Genomic DNA, 24,788 nt, shown 5'->3' on the forward strand with positions numbered 1-24,788 from the left:
TGGATTCTGATATAGATACCAAATCTCCAAAAGGGAACAGAACTCCTGCAAGAGAAGAAGACCTTAGAAACCTGGTCTCTAAACAAGATATGTGGGCCAATTTATCAAGGGCCGAATGGCACCTGATGCCCCTGTTTCCATGAAAGCCTTCAGGCTCACTGGAAACAGCAGTTATGAAGCAGCGGTCTTAAGACCGCTGCCCCATAACTGGTCTGATGCCTTGATCCTATACAATCGGGCTGATTGACACCCCCTGCTAGCGGCTGATTGGGCTCAAATCTGCAGGGGGCGGCATTGCACAAGCAGTTCTGGTGAACTGCTTGTGCAATGTTAAATCCATGACAGAAGACATGAATACATTCACGCAACAACTAGCTTATATGCAACAAGAAATCACAGAGATCCATGAAAAAATTGAAGACCTAGAGAACAGAAGCCAGAAGTGCAATCTATGTTTAAAAGGTGTCCCTGAGTCAATTTCCATGGCAGAACTAAAGAATCATCTTCTACAATTGTTTCAAGCCATTAAAGGCACAACAGAAGAAGGAAAATGTCAAATGGAGAGAGCTCATAGAGCTCTGAGAGCAAAACAAAAGGAAGGAGAACCACCAAGAGACATTATAACTAAACTATTCCACTTCCATGAGAAGGAAGAAATTATGACAGCGGCCAGGAAAAACCTTCAAGTTTAAAGAGTAAATTATACAATTTTACCAGGACTTATGTCTTAGAACACTACAGAAATGCAATGCCCTGCACCCTCTTACAAAGTTGCTATGGAAGAACCAAATACATACAGGTGGGGATTCCCGTTTGCACTTTACATACATCATGAATGAAAAACCATAACACTCAAGGAGAAACAAGAAATTCCAGAGGTGTGCCAATATCTAAGATTGGATTGCCCAGATCTACCCAAAACTACACAAGAAAACAAAAGACACAAACCCCTTCATCAGAGAGGACTATCACAAGCAGAGAGCTAGTCTAGAGTTTCCAAGAAAAAGCAAAAAAACCCGATTTAGTCACTCATCATTCCACAAATTATGAAGATAACCACAAGAGGGGAAAATTACTCCTTCACTGGATGTACAATATAAAGAAATAAATGGAAGGATAAAGAACTACCAAGAGAGAGACTCTTAGCGGATGAGTGTATATATTTATAGTGCTAATTGCTAACTGTCTTAGTTAATGCAAACCTGATAATGTTTTTTAATTTAAAAACAACAGATACAAGATGGAGTAATGGAGTATATACCGATTATGATATTTCTATGATTTAAAAGGCTCCTTTACTCTTTCAACATACTATTCAAGCCCAAAATAAGCTTAATTTACCCGCTTTCACTACTCTAAAACTTTAAAAAAAAATTTTTTATCTACACTACAAATCCAACCCAATGGAAAGAAGTTCACAGTTATGTATTTTGTAGCAATATGTTTATACGTTTTTTTGTTATCTTATGTTGTTTATGCAATGGTTTTATTGTTATAGTTTAATTATTGTCAAACAATTAGGAGGAACATTTCTCCACCTGGTAGTAGAGCATGAGAGACATGAAAAACAGAAAAGAGGTAGAAGTAGAGGAAACACCCATAATCAAATGAGCAAGTTGGTATATTACAATAAATAGTAAAAAGGAGTCCCTAGATGCCCCTAGGGAGGGCGGGGTACTTGAAACTGTCCTCAAAAGTCCCCCTTAGATAGACCTACATATGCTAAGGTGGGCAGTGCCTTATGCCAAAGATTATAGCTTAATAATAAAGAGGAAAGAAAGAAACATAATGTGGCACACTTATATTGAGGATAGTAGTGTACAATATATACTGTGTGTAGGAGTGTTAAAATAAAACTTAACAATTAATAAGATAAGATAAAAGATGATGGATCATGCCATCCAATAAATAAAAATGAGAAATATCTAGGTAGAACAGCCACTGTCCCCTCTAACAGAAAATCTAAGATAAACTTGTACAATTAATATTACCATGAGATACATCTGTAAAGAGACCAAGGTATAATAGGGCTAATACCAGAGCAGTATCCGGATTACACTCAAAGGGAATATAACAATTAATAATGCCTGGAGATCCCTCAGGATCCTCTCGGTATTCCCCAGAGAGATATGCCCCAGAACCAAAAACTATACGGTCTATCTACAAATAAATGCCAATTAAGACCAACAATTTAACTAAATAAGATAGATGGGGCAGTAGGAACGCCTGACGCTCTTTTCTCAACTGCTTTATCAAAGGCGCAAAAAGCTCCAAAGCACAGTGATAATAAAGGAACATGAGCCAATTAGAGGGCTCATCTACGTGACATCATTCATTTGCACCAATCACAGCACTGCTGATACATTAGGGACTCCTCATTGTATCAGCGTTAGTGCCGTCTTCAGATTCTGACAGTGGGTGTGTACAAAATGTCCAATCATCAAGATCTAAAAGTAAAGAACAGAAGTCATGTCTATCTACTAACGTGGTTATGCTTATATACAATAAATGATCGCTAGATTGAGCAAAGCTACTCTCATAACTAACTCTTTGTTTTTAAGCGATCTGTAGTAAATAGACATTTCGAGGTGGATATCATTAATGTGATGCCTACAAAAGGCTGGAATGACTAACGTACATGATTGTTACGTGTAGTAGTACAAACATTATCATTGGATCATGCTAAATACTAATATTACTATTCATCTCAAAAACAGGGCTACCCATAAAATGGGCAGGAAATTGAGAGTAACAGTTTAAAATACTATGATAGAAATATATCTACATACATATCATAAGTAGGAGGGATATTCTTGGTAATAGCAGTTTATTTATGAATGTAATTTGGTATTGCATATATACATACACTTTATGATATCAATACAATATAGTTGCTGATCTCATTAATACCTATAATGAAACAGTGGTTTTGAGGACACGGGATAATGTGACTACTTATTTAGTATAATATTTTTATTCATCAACCATCTAATATGTAGAGATAAAATGCCAAAAACATTAAAATAAATTACATCTAATTTAAGATATATCTCACACAATGTGAGAGGCCTCAACACTGACACCAAATGCAGAACTGCCAACACTCAGTATACTAACCTAAAATCAAATTTTATCTTCCTACAGAAGACTCACTTTACACACCAACAAATTCCCAAATACTGGAATAAACACTTTACAATTCACTTTCATTCCACTAATGACAAAAAAGGGGAGTTACTAGACTCATACACAACTCACTCAACTTCACGGTGGGGGAAGTGATAAAAGACAAAGAAGGCAGGCAGAAGGCATATCATAGTGCAGAGGAAATATACATGACACGCAGGTCACACTGTTCAATGTGTATGCCTCTAACGAGAAGCAACACATCTTCTTTCATTGACTCTCATATTTGCTGACACAATTGTCACAAAAGTGAATTATATTGGCAGGGGACTTCAATATTAATCTAAACACATATAAGACAGATACAATACTAAAATCCACAAACAAACAACAGAGGCAAAATACCATAGCCAAGTCTATTAGAGATTCACTAGAAGTTGGATTACATACTGTATATATCAGTCATTTAATGATCCCCAAACTGCTCTCCTCCTCCATTCATGCATTCATGTGGTTGGACCATTTTATCATTCAGATAGATCTAGAAGGCATAGTTAATATAAATAGGCAGAGATCTTGGACATATGACCAAACCCCTTTAAAACAGCCTGCAACACACAATAAATTATTGAAAGCCTTTACTGAATATTGGAAAATAACTGTAGACCCTAAAGTTAGCTCGATGATCACCTGGGCTGCACACAAACCATATATTAGGGGAATGCTAAGAAAAAGCAATACATATGAAAAAGACCAAAGCAAACATAGACATACTCAAAAAATAAATAGAGGGACTAGAAAAGGAAACATAAAAAAACTCTATATCAAAGAACTCTAAATATCTTAACACTTAAAAGACAACACCTGACAAAAATCCTGAATGAGACATCCCTTAGAGCTATCCAGAAATTAAAAGCACAGTATTTTATTTATGCAAATAAACCAGATACATATCTAGCCCATAAATTAAGAGAGAGAACTAAATATCTTGCTATCCCACAAATTCAAAGACCCAACTTATTATTACCTCTCACCTCCAAGAAATTATCAACAGTTTTGCACACTATTACAAACTCCTTTATGACGGAAATAAAGTACACCACTCAACACATACAGAAACACTTACACTCCAATTTCTATAGAAAGCTGATCTAATGAAATTAGACAGTTCAGAAAAAGAAGCCTTAAATGCGGAGATTACTGCTGAAGAGATTACCTCAGCCATAAAAGATCTTAAATTAGGTAAGGCAGCTGGGCCTGATGGCTTCCCTGGTGAATATTACAAGCTATTTAAAGCAAATTTGATCCCACACCTCCTCAAATTTTGTAATGAAATTATACAGGGCACCCCAATACTACCAGAGTTATTACAAGCCAAAATAGTGTTTATCCCCAAATTAGGAAAAAAAAAACAAAACAAGATGTGCCACAATTACAGACCATTATCTTTGATCAATTAGGATCTAAAAATATTCACCAAATTCTTAGCTAATAGGGTCAAAAACAAATTACCATCCTTGATACATCCCGACCAGTTAGGGTTTATAAAAGAAGACTCACAGTTTATTTGGTGGAATATTTGGTAGGGACTAGGACGCCTTCTTTGCTTCTATCTTTAAATGCAGAGAAGTCGTTTGATAGAGTAGACTGGATTTATATGTTTGAAGTCCTTACACAAATAGGATTCAATGGAAATTTCATGAAAGCTATCAAAAACCTCTATTCTGTCCTGACAGCAACAATTAGAGCAGCAGGATATCAGTCTAGACCTATAAAGATTTTGAATGGCACACATCAGGGATGCCCGTTATCACCACTTCTATTTGCCCTATGTTTTGAGCCTTTAGCCTCCTGCATCAGAAAATGGCTGATATTTCAGAGTAACTTTAAATAGCGGGGAATACAAATGAACTATCAGCTAGATTACGAGTTTTGAGCGCTATAGGGAAAGTAAAGAACGGTTGCGTTATTTAACCCCCTATAGCGCAGCCATTACAAGTTTTAAAAATGAATGAAAAGCTCCGTAACGCAGCCCCATTGATGTCATTGGGGAAAGAAAACTAACGTTTAAACCTAACCTAAGGATTTAAGCAGCTCTCATTCTATTGTCTAATTCAAATTATTATTATGATTTGAATAACCAATAGGATTTTAGCAGCCCTAATTCCTATTGGCTGATTCAAATTTTTCAGCCAATAGGAATGCAAGGGACGCCGTCATGAATCACATCCCTTGCATTGAAGATTCAGTGTACGGCGGCGACCGTATGAAGAGGATGCTCCGTGCCGGATGTCTTCAGGAAGGCCCCGCTCCACGCCGCTGGGTTCAAGATAGAAGATACCGCCTGGATGAAGATTGAAGAGGCTGTCTGGATGAAGACTTCTCGCCACTTGGATGAGGACTTCAACGCCAGGATGAAGATTGACGAGGCCACCTGGATGAAGACTTTTTGCCGCCTGGATGAGGACTTCAACTCCGGGATGAAGATCGTTCAAGTGGGACTTCAAAACTGTAAGTGGATCATCGGCGTTAGTGTTAGGCTTTTTTGGGTGTGTTTTTTTTTTTTAGTTTAGTGTTTGGGCAGTAAAAAGAGCTAAATGCCCTTTTAAGGGCAATGCTCATACAAATGCCCTTTTAAGAGCAATGCTCATACAAATTCCCTTTTCAGGGCAATGGGTAGCTTAGCTTTCATTAGAATTAGTTTTTTTATTTTGGGGGTTAGTTTGGTAGTTGGTTTTACTGTTGGGGGGTATTTGTGTTTTTTTTTTATAGGTAAAAGAGTTGATATCTTTGGGGCAATGCCCCACGAAAGGCCCTTTTAAGGGCCATTGGTAGTTTATTGTAGGCTATGGTTTTTTTTATTTTGGGTGGGCTTTTTTATTTTGATAGGGCTATTAGATTAGGTGTAATTCTTTTTTTATTTTGGATCAATTAGTTTGTTATTTTCCATAATTTACTGTTTGTTAGTATTTTTTTGTTTTTGTAATTAGATGCTTTGTAATTTTTAGAGTAGCATTAGGATTTTTTTTAATGTGTAGTTTAGTTTTATTTAATTGGTAGTTTAATTTTAGTTAAATAATTATATTAGTTTAATTGTTAGTTTAAATTTAGTTTTTTTAATTTAAAAGATAAGTTTTAATTTGATTTAAGCTAGGGAAATTGTAAATTTAATATAAACTTAGGGGTTTGTTAGGTTTAGGGGTGAATAGTTTAATTTAGTTTATTTTGATGTGGGGGCTTTCGGTTTAGGAGTTAATAGTTTAATTTAGTATATTTCGTTGTGGGAAGGCTTGCAGTTTAGGGGTTAATAGGTTTACTATAGTGGCGGCGGTGTAGGGCTTAATAAATTTAGTATAGTTGGGGTGATGTGGGCGGACTATATTAGGGGTTAATAATATTTAAATAGTGTTTTTGATGTGGGAGGACAGCGGTTTAGGGGTTAATAACTTTAGCATAGTGGTGACGATGTCAGGGTGTAGCGGAATAGGGGTTAATACATTTTATTAGTGGCTGCGATGTCGGGAGTGGCATATTAGGGGTTAATAAATGTATTATAGTGTTTGCGATGCGGGACGGCCTCGGTTTAGGGGTTAATAGGTAGTTTATGGGTGTTAGTGTACTTTTTAACACTTTAGTTATGAGTTTTATGTTACATATTTGTAGCGTAAAACTCATAACTACTAACTTTAGATGGCATTACGGATCTTGTCGGTATAGGCTGTAACGCAGGTTTTTTAGCCAGAACGTAATGGCAGCACTATGGCAATCCCATTAAAAACATAATTTTTAAGAGTAAAGTACTGATGTTGTGTTACAGGCTAAAAGACTTGTGGTATAGCTATATCAACAAGACTTGTAATGGCTGTGCTAGGGAAAATGATACGTTATGGGCCACAGCGCTGATATTTGACTCTTAAAGGGACACTGCACCCAAAAATTTTCTTTCATGATTCAGATTGAGGATGAAATTTTAAGAAACTTTCTAATTTACTCCTATTATCAAATTTTCTTCATCCTCTTGGTATCTTTATTTAAAATGCAAGAATGTAAGTTTAGATGCCGGCCCATTTTTGGTGAACAACCTGGGTTGTCCTTGCTGATTGGTGGATAAATTCATCCACCAATAAAAAATTGCTGTCCAGAGTACTGAACCCAAAAAAAGCATAGATGCCGTCTTTTTCAAACAAAGATAGCAAGAGAACAAAGAAAAAATTATAATAGGAGTAAATTAGAAAGTTGCTTAAAATTGCATGCTCTTTCTGAATTACAAAACAAAATTTTTGGGTTCAGTGTCCCTTTAACGCTCAAATTGTATACTAGCTGATTGTTTGCAGATGATAACTTTCTCACATTGACAAAACCCCTTATATCTTTACCGAACTTATAAAAATTATTAGAGGATTTCTCAAAAATTTCGGGCTTTAAAATGAACCCAGATAAATGTGAAGCACTTCCATTAGAATTACCATCATATACTTAAAAAGTAATAGAAGCTAAAAAAAATTTCATGGGCCAAGAATCATATAAAATATGTAGGAGTCAACATAACAAACACATTTGAGGGCCTAAAAAAGACATAAAGAAGAGCGCCTCATGGTGCAGTTTATCCAAGACAAATTTCTTATAAAATCAAGTGGTTATTCACAAGGCTGTATGCACTAAATGGAGTGCAAAATGTGCAGGCTGGACTTTGCAGTCTCCAACACACAATACATTATTGAGATATATATATTTATACAGGAAGCGTTACCACTCCTTGAATTGCCAGATCGTCTCCGTTGCAAATTTGAAGTTCAGCAACGTGTAGGCTTTCCAGGGAGCGGACATGACTCCTACATCTTGAGGCAGGCCTCCTTGTTCCAGCAATTTGAGGAGACACTTTCGGGAGGTGTGCTTCTAGGTTAATATGCACTACATGAAGTTTATAAGGGTTATACACTAAAGTGAGAATTTTTTGTAAATAAAAATTAATTTCAAATTTAAGGCCAAAATCGCCAAACTGGAAACATAATTGGCTTGGAGAACTTTTCTAACTCTTTTTTACATAAATTTATCAAATCACCTTGAATTCCTGACAATGCTCACTTCAGTGAATAACTCTGTGGCCCACATTTATCAAGCTCCGTATGGAGCTTGAAGGACCGTGTTTCTGGCGAGTCTTCAGACTCGCCAGAAACACAAGTTATGAAGCAGCGGTCTAAAGACTGCTGCTCTATAACCCTGTCCGCCTGCTCTGAGCAGGCGGACAGGAATCGCCGGAAATCAACCCGATCGAGTACGATCGGATTGATTGACACCTCCCTGCTGGCAGCCCATTCGCCGCGAGTCAGCAGGGGGCGGCGTTGCACCAGCAGCTCTTGTGAGCTGCTGGTGCAATGTTAAATGCGGAGAGCGTATTGCTCTCCGCATTTAGTGAGGTCTTGCGGACCTGATCCGCACTGACGGATCAGGTCCGCAAGACCTTTGATAAATAGAGGCCTATAAGTTATACATGTCGGCTATCAAGGCCTAGTAGAAATCACTGTATTCATCCTTTACCATGCACACTATTGTTAAGCACATGAGAAACCTGTATAAATCCCAATATCTATGTCACATAACATGTGATGCTTGGTATAGGTGCAGTCCCTGGCTGCTAACCCCATTGACCTACCCCGTAACAGATACCCACCTCATGTAGAAGGAGACCCACATTCGGACCCAAAATGTAATTGAAAGGAGCTTTGGCCTACTCAAAACCAGATTCAGAGGTCTGAATATAACAGGCGGAGCTTTACAATATAACCCCATAAAAGTGTGTTCCATCGTTAATGCATGTTATATTCTACACAACATTGCTGAGGACACACATTTATTGTGGAATATGCAGCTGGAAGGATTAGTACAGTCATATATATGTATATAGGGGGTTCCTATTTACATTGATGCATGCTAAGGCCTATACTGATTCCCATGTCAACCTCTATACTTGCATGTGCTGGATTTCTATATTAGTAAGCTGGAAGAGGGAAAACTAATGATACAGATATAATACATAATATAATTCTTGGCTAAATCACGTATCAAATCACTAGAGATTCTTCACAGAATACTAGAATGTTTCAATAGGAGAACAAGTTTGTTTGCAATTCATATTAATATGGTTGCTGAATGCAGATATCTGATTGATGACACATTGGGCTCGATGATATAAACTGCGCCTGCTCAAAGTTACTTTTTCTTGCCTGCTCTCGCAGGGCTGCCTTTGTGGAATGATCGTAAAAGAGGGGCAGTTTCTGTGAGAGGCGAGATGGCTCCTATTAAAAGTATTGGAGCTCACTGGAAAGGGACACCTCACTCCTTAGAGCGAAGTTAGCAGGGAGCAGGGGGAGCACTTTAAAATGAAAATACTTCAGCCAATATAACTCACATTATGCTGTTTTCTGCATAGAGCATCTTACATTCGCCTATATTTTACTATGCATTTGTTTTTCTATTGGGGTTATAAGTGTTCGTATTGTTTTGAGAAAAGCTTGCCACCTTTTAGCTGGCGAGAAAAAACTGCGAAATCTGCAGTACAAAAATCTTTATAGAATTATGCAGGGATTAGAGACATTTTCATATACACCCATGGAACGTGTTCAGCCCATTTTACGAAAAAACGACAATTACACTTTGCATTTTGTATTTAAGTACAAATTTATGTGTGATTTTTGCACATCTAGTGTACTAAAATTACAATTTGCATATTTAATTTGATCTATTCCTGTGTATATTACATACAAATTTTCCATTTTTGTTAAAATACGATTTTTGGTGAATAATTTGGTTACAGTTTTTGATGCACCTTAACAATACAATTTTTCCCTGCTTATTTTTGTGTGATTGTTTCAAATATTTGTTTTGTATGATGTATAAAATATTAATATACGGCTAGATTTAGAGTTCTGCGGCCAAACACCCTAACATGAACCCTGAGTCTAAACACCCCTAACCTTACACTTATTAACCCCTAATCTGCCGCCCCCGCTATCGCTGACACCTGCATTTTTTTTTTAACCCCTAATCTGCTGCTCGGTACACCGCCGCAACCTACATTATACCTATGTACCCCTCATCTGCTGCCCCTAACACCGCCGACCCCTATATTATATGTATTAACCCATAATCTGCCCCCCACAACGTCGCTGCCAGCTACGTACAATAATTAACCCCTAATCTGTCGACCTGAGCTCACCGCTATTCTAATACATTTTTTAACCCCTAAAGCTAAGTCTAACCCTAACACTAACACCCCCCTAAGTTAAATATAATTTAAATCTAACGAAATAAATTAACTCTTATTATATTAATTATTCCTATTTAAAGCTAAATACTTACCTGTAAAATAAACCCTAATATAGCTACAATATAAATAATAATTATATTGTAGCTATTTTAGGATTAATATTTATTTTACAGGCAACTTTGTATTTATTTTAATCAGGTACAATAGCTATTAAATAGTTAATAACTATTTAATAGCTAAAATAGTTAAAATAATTACAAAATTACCTGTAAAATAAATCCTAACCTAAGTTACAATTAAACCTAACACTACACTATCAATAAATAAATTAAATAAACTACCTACAATTACCTACAATTAAACCTAACACTACACTATCAATAAATTAATTAAATAAAATACCTACAAATAACTACAATTAAATAAACTAAAGTACAAAAAATAAAAAAGAACTAAGTTACAAAAAATAAAAAAATATTTACAAACATTAGAAAAATATTACAACAATTTTAAACTAATTACACCTACTCTAAGCCCCCTAATAAAATAACAAAGACCCCCAAAATAAAAAAATGCCCTACCCTATTCTAAATTAAAAAAAGTTATTTTACCTTACCAGCCCTGAAAAGGGCCATTTGTGGGGCATGCCCCAAATAATTCAGCTCTTTTGCCTGTAAAAAAAAACATACAATACCCCCCCAACATTACAACCCACCACCCACATACCCCTAATCTAACCCAAACCCCCCTTAAATAAACCTAACAGTAAGCCCCTGAAGATCTTCCTACCTTATCTTCACCATGCCAGGTTCACCGATCCGTCCTCGGAAGTCTTGATCCAAGCCTTCGAAGTGTTGATCCAAACCCAAGCGGGGGCTGAAGAGTGACGTCCATCCTCCGGCTGAAGTCTTGATCCAAGTGGGCAGAAGAGGACATCCAGACCGGCAAACATCTTCTTCCAAGCCGCATCTTCTATGTTCTTCAATCCGATGACGACCGGCTGATCTTCAAGACCTCCAGCGCGGATCCATCCATCTTCACCGACGACTTCCCGACGAATGACGGTTCCTTTAAGGGACGTCATCCAAGATGGCATCCCTCGAATTCCGTTTGGCTGATAGGATTCTATCAGCCAATAGGAATTAAGGTAGGAAAATTCTGATTGGCTGATGGAATCAGCCAATCAGATTCAAGTTCAATCCGATTGGCTGATCCAATCAGCCAGTCAGATTGAGATCGCATTCTATTGGCTGTTCCAATAAATAAATAAATATTATGTAGGGGTCGGCGGTGTTAGGGGCAGCAGATTAGGGGTACATAGGGATAATGTAGGTGGCGGCGGTGTACGGAGCGGCAGATTAGGGGTTAAAAAAATTTAATAGAGTGGTGGCGGTGTGGGGGGCCTCGGTTTAGGGGTACATAGGTAGTTTATGGGTGTTAGTGTACTTTAGAGCACAGTAGTTAAGAGCTTTATAAACCGGCATTAGCCCAGAAAGCTCTTAACTACTGACTTTTTTCTGCGGCTGGAGTTTTGTCGTTAGATTTCTAATGCTCACTTCAGCCAAGACTCTAAATACCGGCGTTAGAAAGATCCCATTGAAAAGATAGGCTACGCAAATGGCGTAGGAGGATCTGCGGTATGGAAAAGTTGCGGCTGCAAAGTGAGCGTTAGACCCTTTCCTGACTGACTCCAAATACCAGAGGGCGGTAAAAACCAGCGTTAGGAGCCTCTAACGCTGGTTTTGACGGCTACCGCCCAACTCTAAATCTAGCCGATAGTGTGCGTTTTTCATATGAAAATGCAGTATACGCCCCTTAGCGAGACACCCAGGCTAAAAAGTGGCTTTAGATCATTCCACCAGGGAAATAGAAGGGCTGGCGAGCATTCTTTAAAAATCTCACCAGCTCAGAGAGCTTTCAATCAACAAGCCTATTGTGAGGTTGTCTATGAGTGATTTGAATAGGATCAGTATACAGGGATGTGTTTTCTACAATTGTTATGTTACATACCAATGATGAACTCATGGGTACTTAAAGGGACACTATAGGCACCAAACTTACTTTAGCTTGAAATTCTACAAGAATGCTGGAGATAGTCCATCCAAAGCAGACTTTAAGCAGTTAAAACGAAAAATGCTTTATTTCTTCATTTAAAAACAAAAGGTGAACACCACTCCACACTCTACAACAAAAACAATCCTTTAGCTCGATCTATGCACCCAAACTGCTAATTAAGCTAAAGTAGTTTTGATGCCTATTTTGTCCCTTTAAGGCTTACTCTCCATGTGGCTTGGCGCCTGTGTTACTCTGAGACTGTGGCAGGACTGTTAGCCGACGGACATTTGGCCGACAGACATTTGGCAGATGGACATTTGGCCGACAGATAATAGTCCAACACACAAGTAGCTGTCAGATAACAGTCCGGCCACAAGATAGGTAGATAGATAGATAGATAGATAGATAGATAGATAGATAGATAGATGGATTAGATAGATAAATAGATGCAATAGATAGATACATTTGATAAATAGATTCAATAGATAGATTTATAAATAGATAGATTCAATAGATAGATAATTTCACAGACAGAGAATTACAAGACATGCAGGCTTGGACCCATGGTTAGGTTCCTAGAGGTGGTTGTGATGCCCAAGGCTCTGATTAGGACAGAGCACTCTGGAGCGCATCTGCCCTTGGCCAAACTTGGAACATGCTTCGGCATTCTGTCTGTCGGTCAAATGTCCGTCAGACCGAATGCTGTTGACCAAATGTCCGTTGTCATTTTGTCAGAGCACCCTCCGGGACATGCAAGTATTGCAATATTTCAGACCTCATAATAAATGACAGTGTGTTATGTAGCAGTATTGGCCTGTCAAAGTGTAGCTAGTTGTGGTAGCACTCATCATGTACATGAATGTGTGAGAATATGAGTTAGCTTGTATCTTACAGCACTAAAAGAAAAGTAACCTCTAGCTCCTTAACAGAGTGGGTCCCTAGCTACCCACAATACAAGTGAATATACAAAGAAATGTTGAAGGAGTGCCTAATCAAAGGCAAGGTCTGGATATATGTCTGTGGTCTAAGAACAGTGGTGAATAAAATTAAGATAAATATTTAAGGCAAGGTCTGAATATGAATCTGTGGTCTAAAAGCAATGGATAATATAATTAGACATGTGTGATTCGGTTCGGTTCGATTCGGAAATTCGGAGATTCGGATCGAACCGAATCTCTGAATTAAAATAGTGCCGAATCTACTGAATAAATCCGAATTACTTCGGATTTATTCGGATTTATTCGGTAGATTCGGATGGCCATGGATTAAACTCATATTGTACAGTATATTAGGTTATATCACTCTGCTATAGGTTACACCTAATGTACAGTACATAATACTAGTCTAATCCCACCTAACACTTACCGAAATTCCGAATTTCCGAACCGAATCGAACCGAATCCAGCCGAATTTATTCGATTCCGAATGAATCCGAAACAAATCCGAACCAAATTTATTCAAATCCGAATGAATCCGAAACAAATCCGAACCGAATTGATTCAAATTTTTCCGAATTCGAATTGCTCCGAACCGAAATTCGAAAAAATCTGAATTGATCCGAACCGAACCGAACCGAATTTTTTGCCATGCACATGTCTAAATATAATTGTTCATAAAATCAGTAGCAATAAAAATAAACATAAAAATAGAAATAAAGTAATGATGATTTTAAATTCCTTAAAAGTATGTATATGTAATAGTATGTATATTTAATATGTATATTTATAACACAAAATGAATAAAATATCACAAAAAGGTGCATGGATCCATGACTTGGTGGTTCCAATCTTAAAAAAGAACATATATTTTAAAAAAGAACATGTATTTCTAAAATATGACAATTAGATGAGAACTAAAAAATAAAAATAACAGTATAAACGTACAATCAATACTGTATGGCAATAAACTAAAAGGAAGTGATTAGGCAACCATTGCCATGTGTAGACAGATACACGTGAATATTAAAGTAAAGTTCATCAGATAAAAAGTCACATAAAGTTCATCAGATGAAAAGTCACAGTATTCCTCCTGAGTGCAGTCCAAAGTGCAGGTGCAGAAAAAAGAAATGTTGTCAAATCCACAATATTAAAAATCCAAAAGATAGAAATGTGAAAAAATGTGAAGAATCGTGAAAAAATGTGATTGATTTCTAAAAAATATCAAAAAAGGGGGCAAATATTTAAAAAAAAAAAAAAAATAATAATACAGCTGTGTAAATACAAAACTTAAAAATCAATAGGTGATTCATAAAAAATAAAAAATAAAGAATGATGGAAATAATATTAATAATCCAAAAAAAAAACGGTGTAGATCCTCCAAAAAATGAAATAACCAAAAAACCTCTGAATGTGAAAGTCCTCAAATCCTGTGAAAAAAGAATAATAACAACATAGAGCAGTATTGTCTAAATAAATAACAAATGATTGAAATATATCTCACCATATATTGCCAACGCGTTTCGGCCCACCTATAGGGCCTTTCTCAAGACTAGTATATGGTTGGTGAGTGTAGCTCTTATATATCTATGGTTTATGAACAAACAATCAACCTTTGGCGCCAAAAAACTGGAGTAACCGGAAGTGTTACTCCGGATCTGCTGGTCCTGTGAACCGGATATGTTATACCGGAAGTTCTTATGTGTCCAGACTTATTTCCTTGTCCATACACATAAAATTCTGCCCAAAGAATGAAAATTGTATGATACCTCCAATAATATATAGTGTTATGGTCTGAAAGGTACATATAAATTCTGACCTCGAATACTTAGCCATACCAGGGGTGTTACCCGTTATCGTTGCTCATATAACCGGAAGTCATTAGGCTCCGCCAAACCGGAAGTTGTTGTGATTCAAACTTCCGGTTAGTTACTGGATGTGCGATGCCTAGTTACAGTGTTTACCTTCCCGTATAAGAAGATATCGGATCTATTAAAATGGTTGGCATATGTATGATCTCAGTGTTTACCTTCAGGTGTGAAAAAATCGAATCTATTAAGAATGGTTGGTATATATATATATATATATATATATATATATATATATATATATATATATATATATAGATATATCATGTTGAAAAATTAATCATCTATCAATAAAAGTAAAAATAAAAATGATATGTAAAAGATCTAAAACTATCTTTACATTTTAGATCTTTTACATATCATTTTTATTTTTACTTTTATTGATAGATAATTAATTTTTCAACATGTATTTTTTAGACATTCTTGACTTCTCTTAACTGGTCTAGAGTTGATTTCAATGCCTGATCATTTACTCCAAATTGGTATGCTACTACTCCCCCTTTCTGATATATATATATATATATATATATATATATATATATATATATATATATGTATTTATACCAACCATTCTTAATAGAGATCATAGATATGCCAATCATTTGAATAGATCCGATATCTGCTTATACCGGAAGGTAAACACTGTAACTAGGCATTGCACATCCGGTAACTAACCGGAAGTTTGAATCACTTCCGGTTTGGCGATACCAGCAAACTTCCGGTTTGGCGAGCCTAACTACTTCTGGTTATACGAGCAATGATAACGGGTAACACCCCTGGTATGGCTAAGTATTCGAGGTCAGAATTTATATGTACCTTTCAGACCATAACACTATATATTATTGGAGGTATCATACAATTTTCATTCTTTGGGCAGAATTTTATGTGTATGGACAAGGAAATAAGTCTGGACACATAAGAACTTCCGGTATAACATATCCGGTTCACAGGACTAGCAGATCCGGAGTAACACTTCCGGTTACTCCAGTTTTTTGGTGCCAAAGGTTGATTGTTTGTTCATAAACCATAGATATATAAGAGCTACACTCACCAACCATATACTAGTCTTGAGAAAGGCCCTATAGGTAGGCCGAAACACGTTGGCAATATATGGTGAGATATATTTCAATCATTTGTTATTTATTTAGACAATACTGCTCTATGTTGTTATTATTCTTTTTTCACAGGATTTGAGGACTTTCATATTCAGAGGTTTTTTGGTTATTTCACAGTAATGTTTAAAAGCAAAACTGGGGGAAGTCAGTTACATTGTTCGCCAAAGGATTAAGCCCAGGACCACTGCCTGGGTTCTGTGAACTTTGCAGCTGTTCTCTGTTGGTTTGTTTGGAAGCATGCATTGTGTGGGTGCTTGTTTAGGGTCCCAGGAAGGGGGAGACCTTGTTGTGGTCCTGGGCTTGATCCTTTGGCGCCAAATGTAACTGACTTCCCTCAGTTTTGCTTTTAAACATTACTGTGAATCTGCTGGCGAGTGCCAGGTATTCTGTGTGTTGTGTTGATAGTGTTTGTAATGCTTCCCTGCGGGCCTGTCACCCAGATTGATCTGGGGTTATCTGCCTGGGTTGCTGTGAACTTTGCAGCTGTCTGTCAGTGTTCAGGGCTGTGGAGTTTGCTGTGGCTTAGGATGTGTACCCAGTCTGTGAGTGCGGTCCATTCCTGTGTTTTTTATTTACATAGGGGAGGTTACAAAAGCCTGTGTCACCCTGGGAGGTTCCCAGTTGGTTTGTTTGGAAGTATGCATTGTGTGGGTGCTGGTTTATGGTCCCAGGAAGGGAGACTTTGTTGTGGTCCTGGGCTTGAACCTTTGGCGCCAAATGTAACTGACTTCCCCCAGTTTTGCTTTGAAACATTACTGTGAATCTGATGGTGAGTGCCAGTTTTTCTGTGTGTTGTGTTGATAGTGTTTGTAATGCTTCGTTGCGAGCCTATCACCCAGGTTGCTCTGGGGTTAACTGCCTCGGTTACTGTGAACTTTGTAGCTGTCTGTCAGTGTTCAGGGCTAAGGAGTTTGCTGCGGCTTAGGATGTGTACCCAGTCCAGTCTGTGAGTGCGGACCATTCCTGTGTTTTGCCTTTGCATAGGAGAGGTTACAAAAGCCTGTGGCACCCTGGGAGGTTCCCAGTTGGTTTGTTTGGAAGCATGCATTGTGTGGGTGCTGGTTTAGGGTCCCAGGAAGGGGGAGACCTTGTTGTGGTCTTGGGATTGATCCTTTGGCACCAAATGTAACTGACTTCCCCCAGTTTTGCTTTTAAACATTACTGTGAATCTGTTGGTGAGTGCCAGGTTTTCTGTGTGTTGTGTTGATAGTGTTTGTAATGCTTCCCTGCGGGCCTGTGACCCAGGTTGCTCTATGGTTAACTGCCTGGGTTGTTGTGAACTTTACAGCTGTCTGTCAGTGTTCAGGGCTGTGGAGTTTGCTGTGGCTTAGGATGTGTACCCAGTCCAGTCTGTGAGTGCGGTCCATTCCTGTGTTTTGTATTTACATAGGGGAGGTTACAAAAGCCTGTGTCACCCTGGGAGGTTACAAGTTGGTTTGTTTGGAAGTATGCATTGTGTGGGTGCTGGTTTGTGGTCCCAGGAAGTGGGAGACCTTGTCGTGGTCCTGGGCTTGATCCTTTGGCGCCAAATGTAATTGACTTCCCCCAGTTTTGCTTTTAAACATTAATGTGAATCTGCTGGCAAGTGCCAGGTTTTCTGTGTGCTGTATATGTATATATAAATATATAAAATTGGAGGTGTGTATGCACTCTCACCATCAGTGTCATCTGCCAGGGTGCTATAATGTGGTGTATAAAACTTCAAATGGAATAAGCACTCACTGGTCTTCAGTCAACAGTGACAATATTTCTTTATTTCAAACTTGTGACGTTTCGTGACTAGCAGCGTCCCTTCCTCTGACAAACAACATGTGAAAATTATGGTGACTAATAAAGCCTGAGACCCCTCCCCTTCCTCTCAGGGCAACCAATAATTGGTGGCAGTGAAGTGCTCATTGAAACAATATATATCTCATAAAATCAATGTGTATCTCATAAAAGATTAATAGTGATCATTAGTCAAACATCATTATTTATTAGTGACTCCATATGGTAGTGTAAAGTGGTGTGATCTGTACAAATGCAGGGAAAAAACATAAGTGGCACCGTGGTGGAGGTATGTAAGGTCAAAACAAACCCGTATTGAACCGGAACCAAAATAAATCATGCATCACAAACATCTGATGCTCATTCAGAGCTATTGTGCAGTTGATAGGTTATCGCAGGCAACACCCCTCTATGGGATAGGCTTACACTGTAAACCAAAACAAAACATACAATGTGGTCTATCAAATCGCCATAAGACCATAATGGGTAAACATGCCATAAATACCTATAAGCTACGGTGCTGTGTGCCTCACATTAATCTCAATAACCATCATAAACCCATCTCGCTATAATTATCCAGGCGATCGTGATCGCAATATGACCACGCCTCTCTTGGCACACATTTTCCATTAGTATCCTATTGTAGCCCCGTGTTAGTGACATAGTCAGATGCTGCACTACAGCTAAACAGAGTCATGCATCAGGGCGCCTACAACACACATCTAGAAAGATGATCATTATCGATCCATATAGTATATGCCAAATAAAGTATAATACGGCACTTACGCCTACGTCACTAAAAGCAAACCTCACTGTGTATTAACAAACTATTTGCTTGCCATGTCGCAGAAAGAGAATAATGTCTCTCATCATAAGCCTGATATCTATGTCCGTGCCTCAGTATTACATGATGCCTATCCATGGGCGTATTCTCACACATAACTTAATTATAATAATTATCCAGGCGATCGTGATCGAAATATGACCACGCCTCTCTTGGCATGCATTTGCCATTAGTATCCTATTGTAGCCCCGTGTTAGTGACATAGTCAGATGCTGCACTACAGCTAAACAGAGTCATGCATCAGGGCGCCTACAACACACATCTAGAAAGATGATAATCTTATATGCCAAATAAAGTATAATACGGCACTTGCACCTATGTCACTAAAAGCAAACCTCACTGTGTATTAACAAACTACTTGCTTGCCATGTCGCAGAAAGACAATAATGTCTCTCATCATAAGCCTGATATCTATATCCGTGTGTCAGTATTACATGACGCCTATCCATGGGCGTATTCTCACACATAACTTATAGCCAAAACAATTGTATGTTTAAGATGTCGCTAAGATATTATAAGCAGCCAAAAAAATAGTATTAACCAGGATCTACAGCTAGATCAAAAATCTACAAAGTGTCAGTGTCCTATAGTTAAGCGTGTCAAATGTAAATAAACGCCCACTGTCAAAATTAAACCAATGAGAGCATAGGCTAGACAGAGTCTAACAAACTGTCAAAAAACAAGTTCAACTTAGGAAGACATATGTGTGCATCATAATAACCCCCCACCCCCCATTGCAAGGTCAAAAAGCAAGCAAACTGAAAATATCTCTCCAAAAATAAAACTATGGAGCCAATCTACATAATAGCGCAATATTAGTGGACCACAGAGATCATCCAAAATTCAAGATGTGTCACACACTATCCCAACTAACAAATTAGGGGGTGATACAAGATTGACCACCCTTCCACCATTGGCACCATTCTCCACCACCTCTCATTTTTTAGGTCGAGGCACCAGCCACACATGAGGAGGAGGGGGAACTGCCCACCGCCCTCCCCGATGAAGGAGGTAGAGATGAACGTGATAAACATCTTTTCTCATCTTTTGACAAAAGCCGAAGAAAGTTAACTTAACAAGGGACTTTCTTTTGTTCCAACCACTAGATTTAGTGGCTTTGATACATACATTGACATACAGAAGTATGCTAGAACATTAAGATTGAAATAATTCTTCATGTCAGACACTGATATTGATTCCAAGCTGGGACTTAGACATAACGGGTCCGTTGATCCAGGATCTAATAACTCTACAATCAATACCATCACTAACTATTTGGTGCACCAGATTCCACAATCTGTGGCAGGACACCATCATGATAATTTGAACAGAGAACAAAGAAGAGCCATCAAAACGCTACAAAGTGATACTAACATTATAATTTGCCCCGCCGACAAGGGCGGTGCCATTGTCATCATGGACCTGGCTTACTACCAAGCAGAGATTTTGCAACAATTATCCGACAGTGCAACATATCGATCTCTACCAAGTGATCCTTCCTTTCAATTGAAGAAAAGAATTGACAACCTACTACATGAGTGCAATGATCAGCACAGCAGATGCCAAGTTCTTACGGCAGGATTCCCCTGTGTTACCAATACTGTATACGCTGCCGAAGATCCACAAGAATTTAAACAATCCCCCGGGGAGGCCCATTGTCTCTGCCAGGGGATCGCTGCTACAACCCCTGGCACAGTATGTCGATTACTACCTACAACCGATGGTGAAGATGATGAAATCTTATGTTCAGGATTCTACGGACTTCATCACGCGAATCCTAAGGCTAGATGCTATGTGTCCAACAGATCTTCTGGTAACATTAGACGTATCTAGCTTATATACTGACTGTCATCCCGCACTCCACTGGGATAGCAGCTGTCACTAAAAGTCTCAGGCATTCTGCCTACATCACACCATCTGAGGAAGTGTTCATTACGCTACTCACCCTATGTTTAACTGAGAACTATTTTAGGTTCAACAAGACCTTTTACTTACAATTATCAGGGACGGCAATGGGGTCAAATGTGGCCCCAGCATTCGCAAATCTCTAAATGGGTTATTATGAGATTGAACAGATGAAGATCTATGAAACTGCACAAATCATTTTTTACTGTCGGTACATAGATGATCTGTTTCTGATATGGCATGGTGACGAGCACTCACTATCAAATTGGGTGAAACAACTGAATGACATTGAGAGCACCATTCGTTTCACATACACATACAGACTGGAGACAGTTGACTATCTAGATTTACGTATATTCAAAGATGGTGAGTGATTGGGAACTACGCTTTTTAGGAAAGTTTCCGGCCGTAACTCAGTGTTACATGCGAACAGCTGCCATCCCATCCTTGATTAGAAATATACCAAAGGCACAGTACCAAAGGGTCATCAGAAACAACACCAACAGAGAGACACGTGATGTACAATTAGAAGAGATGACACAGCGATTTCTCCACAGAGGTTACAGGAAGAAGAATCTTGGTGAGACATCTGCCCTACAATCCGGGGGTGAGAGTACTCAGAAGGAATCTCGACAACTAAAATTTGTCACTACATATACACCAGACAGCCATCTGATCACTAGAGCTGTGAAAGACGAATGAAAAATCTTGGAGACAGATTCCACACTGCCGTTTAAGGGTTGGGATGCACCTCGGATCGCCTACAGAAGGGGTAAGAGTCTGAGGGATATGCTAATGATCACTGATATCTTACCTGACACCCCACAACAGTCTTGGCTGAAAAGGAAGCGAGGATGCTATAGAAGCCCAAGTTGCGTGACCTGTAACAGTATGTTAACTGGTACGTATTTCAATCACCCTGAGCGCAGAAAGAGATATGAATTGAAGTACTTCCTTACTTGTACCACTCAATACATTGTATATCTACTTAACTGTCCATGTGGGAAGTTCTATACCGGCATGAACACAGATGATGCTAGGACACGGATGGCTAATCACCGATGTAGCATGCGTACGGCCATCTCCAAGGGAAAGACTGATCAACCTGTGGCTCGCCATTTTTTAGAAGCGGGCCACACTGAGTCCGACCTTAGGTTCCGCATCATAGATCACGTGCCCAATCCCAGGAGGGAAGGTAACAGATCCAACATGCTACTGTACAAGGAGGCCCTTTGGAAATATGTACTGGGGACTCTAGCACCCAGGGGACTTAATGTCCTCACTGGATGGCAATGTTATTTGTGAGAGTCCTCGTATTCCATTTGATTTATGTGAACTCTCGATGTGATGACACAATACTGTGGGAGGCGTCTTCTTCTTTGATGAGAGTCCATGAATTCTCTTATGGAGAGTCCACTGATCTATCTAGATGTAATTGTCGGCTCTATGACAACATTACTTTCTCATTCTGTTCTATTGATTGTGATATTTGTAGATATCTGGTGATTATTATCATTGATGTATTAGCCCTTATTAGGTCCTATCTCTTATGGTCCTGGCTCCTTGCCCATATAGGGTTGGGTGGCTAGGACGGTCACACAGCTAGTAGTACAGGTATTTTCTCATATATATATATATATTAACTAGTAATATTAGGGCAATGGAATGATCTCTAATAGAGAGACCCTAATATGTTTGGCTACATGTTATATTGCTGGGTTTGCTGCCTTTTGGTTTTAACTTTTAACTTTTATTTTAATCACACATTGTGCGAGGGGTCTGTTTGAATGGTTGGGGAGCTGGTGGCACCAGGGTATTTGTTGGTGTGTTGGTTGTGCCTGGTTCACATTTGAACCTGAGCCATTTCTTGGCAACAGGAGGTTTTCAGCTGTATAACAAGGTGGCGTGTTTTGATCTTTTTTGATTCCACTATGTGCTATTAGATCTCCCCCATTCTTATTTTTATTTTTTATTTTTACTTTTGGTGTGTTGATATTTCTCTTGGGAGGATGGTCAATGTTCCCCTTGGTTGGGCGGTATGATACAGTGCTATCATATTGATCCACTTATTTAATTTGTTAGTTGGGATGGTGTGTGACACATCTTGAATTTTGGATGATCTCTGTGGTCCACTAATATTGCGCTATTATGTAGGTTGGCCCCATAGTTTTGTTTTTGGAGAGATATTTTCAGTTTGCTTGCTTTTTGACCTTGCAATGGGGGGGTTATTATGATGCACACATATGTCTTCCTAAGTTGAACTTGTTTTTTGACAGTTTGTTAGACTCTGTCTAGCCTATGCTCTCATTGGTTTAATTTTGACAGTGGGCATTTATTTACATTTGACACGCTTAACTATAGGACACTGACACTTTGTAGATTTTTGATCTAGCTGTAGATCCTGGTTAATACTATTTTTTTGGCTGCTTATAATATCTGAGCGACATCTTAAACATACAATTGTTTTGGCTATAAGTTATGTGTGAGAATACGCCCATGGATAGGCGTCATGTAATACTGACACACGGATATAGATATCAGGCTTATGATGAGAGACATTATTGTCTTTCTGCGACATGGCAAGCAAGTAGTTTGTTAATACACAGTGAGGTTTGCTTTTAGTGACATAGGTGCAAGTGCCGTATTATACTTTATTTGGCATATAAGATTATCATCTTTCTAGATGTGTGTTGTAGGCGCCCTGATGCATGACTCTGTTTAGCTGTAGTGCAGCATCTGACTATGTCACTAACACGGGGCTACAATAGGATACTAATGGCAAATGCATGCCAAGAGAGGCGTGGTCATATTTCGATCACGATCGCCTGGATAATTATAGTGAGATGGGCTTATGATGGTTATTGAGATTAATGTGAGGCACACAGCACCGTAGCTTATAGGTATTTATGGCATATTTACCCATTATGGTCTTATGGCGATTTGTTAGACCACATTGTATGTTTTTTTTTTGTTTACAGTGTAAGCCTATCCCATAGAGGGGTGTTGCCTGCGATAACCTATCAACTGCACAATAGCTCTGAATGAGCATCAGATGTTTGTGATGCATGATTTATTTTGGTTCCGGTTCAATACGGGTTTGCTTTAACCTTACAAACCTCCACCACGGTGCCACTTATGATTTTTTCCCTGCATTTGTACAGATCACATCACTTTACACTACCATATGGAGTCACTAATAAATAATGATGTTTGACTAATGATCACTATTAATCTTTTATGAGATACAAATTGATTTTATGAGATATATATTGTTTCAATGAGCACTTCACTGCCACTAATGATCGGTTGCCCTGAGAGAAAGGGGAGGGGTCTCAGGCTTTATAAGTCACCATTTTTTCACATGTTGTTTGTCAGAGGAAGGGACGCTGCTAGTCCCGAAACGTCACAAGTTTGAAATAAAGAAATATTGTCACTGTTGACTGAAAACCAGTGAGTGCTTATTCCATTTGAACTTTTCTATATATATATATATATATATATATATATATATATATATATATATATGGGTACAAAGATTTTACAGCACCTGTATATCCACTATGACAGAAACTATGTATAAAAATGTGGATACAAAATAATAAACTGAGCAGTTCATGTAAGTCCTTAGGGTGTATTCAATCAGTGGTGAATCTCCAAACTTCAGCTGATATAAAATAATAGCTGGTATTCAATACCCTTACCAGATATTACCCCAATCTAATGAGGTAAGTATGCCGCACTGGGGGTATGTGTAGATAGTTGGATCTCCTCCTTGCCTCCGAATAAGATGGCTATTCCAGTTTTGTTAGCCTCCTGGAGTATGTAGGGATGTACTTCTGGTGGTGAAGGTATCCCACAAGCTTCCTGTGTAGATATGTGGTTAGCCTCTTGGAGTGCTTCTCTGTC

Source organism: Bombina bombina, chromosome 5 (assembly GCF_027579735.1).
Source record: "Bombina bombina isolate aBomBom1 chromosome 5, aBomBom1.pri, whole genome shotgun sequence".
NCBI classification, from domain to species: Eukaryota; Metazoa; Chordata; class Amphibia; order Anura; family Bombinatoridae; genus Bombina; species Bombina bombina.